This window comes from Limulus polyphemus, unplaced genomic scaffold (genome assembly GCF_000517525.1).
Source record: "Limulus polyphemus unplaced genomic scaffold, Limulus_polyphemus-2.1.2 Scaffold658, whole genome shotgun sequence".
Classification (NCBI taxonomy): domain Eukaryota; kingdom Metazoa; phylum Arthropoda; class Merostomata; order Xiphosura; family Limulidae; genus Limulus; species Limulus polyphemus.
In genome coordinates, this window is record NW_013666268.1 from 23,567 (window position 1) to 24,702 (window position 1,136).

Genomic DNA, 1,136 nt, shown 5'->3' on the forward strand with positions numbered 1-1,136 from the left:
TTAATTAGGTACATCTACCACACATGTAGGCGTGAACGTCGTGTGCGAACACATACTTCTTTAAAAAACTATACTTACCAAACTGTAAGTTTTAATTAGGTACATCTACCACACATGTAGGCGTGAACGTCGTGTGCGAACACATACTTCTTTAAAAACTATACTTACCAAACTGTAAGTTTTAATTAGGTACATCTACCACGTATGTAGGCGTGAACGTCGTGTGCGAACACATACTTCTTTAAAAACTATACTTACCAAACTGTAAGTTTTAATTAGGTACATCTACCACATATGTAGGCGTGAACGTCGTTTCGGATTTTTTTGCTGAGAGATTTATCAAATGCAGTCCTGAAATTCCTCTAAAACTTAGTTTCAGACCATATCTATGAAAATGAGGCTTTAACTGCAATTAAAAACCGTTAACATTATTATTGAATTCTCAAGTGACTTTTTCGTGACCATTTCCTAAATAATTTTCATCGCATTTTCTTTTCTCTGTTAATTCTCGGGTGTCTTTTTCATGACTATTTTCTAAATACGTTTCATCGCGTTTTCTTTTCTCTGTTAATTCTCAAGTGACTTTTTCATGACCATTTTATAAATAATTTTCATCGCATTTTCTTTTCTCTGTTAATTCTCAACTGACGTTTTCATACTATTTTCTAAATACGTTTCATAGCGTTTTCTTTTCTCTGTTAATTCTCAAGTGACGTTTACATGACCATTTTCTAAATACGTTTCATTGCGTTTTCTTTTCTCTGTTAATTCTCGGGTGTCTTTTTCATGACTATTTTCTAAATACGTTTCATCGTGTTTTCTTTTCTCTGTTAATTCTCAAGTGACGTTTTACATAACTATTTTCTAAATACGTTTCATCGTGTTTTCTTTTCTCTTTTAATTCTCGGGTGTCTTTCTCATGACTATTTTCTAAATACGTTTCATCGTGTTTTCTTTTCTCTGTTAATCCTCAAGTGACGTTTTCATGACTATTTTCTAAATACGTTTCATCGTGTTTTCTTTTCTCTTTTAATTCTCAAGTGTCTTTTTCATGACTATTTTCTAAATACGTTTCATCGTGTTTTCTTTTCTCTTTTAATTCTCAAGTGTCTTTTTCATGACTATTTTCTAAATAC

At 31.9% G+C, this 1,136-nt stretch overlaps 1 protein-coding gene across 1 annotated transcript in view; it reads right to left on the reverse strand.

Moving 5' to 3' along the window:
- Positions 1–1,136, reverse strand: part of LOC106459769 (rho guanine nucleotide exchange factor 17-like) — a gene marked incomplete at its 3' end in the record, with an annotated part of 218,802 nt that overhangs the window by 19,199 nt on the left and 198,467 nt on the right. The window lies entirely within an intron of this gene.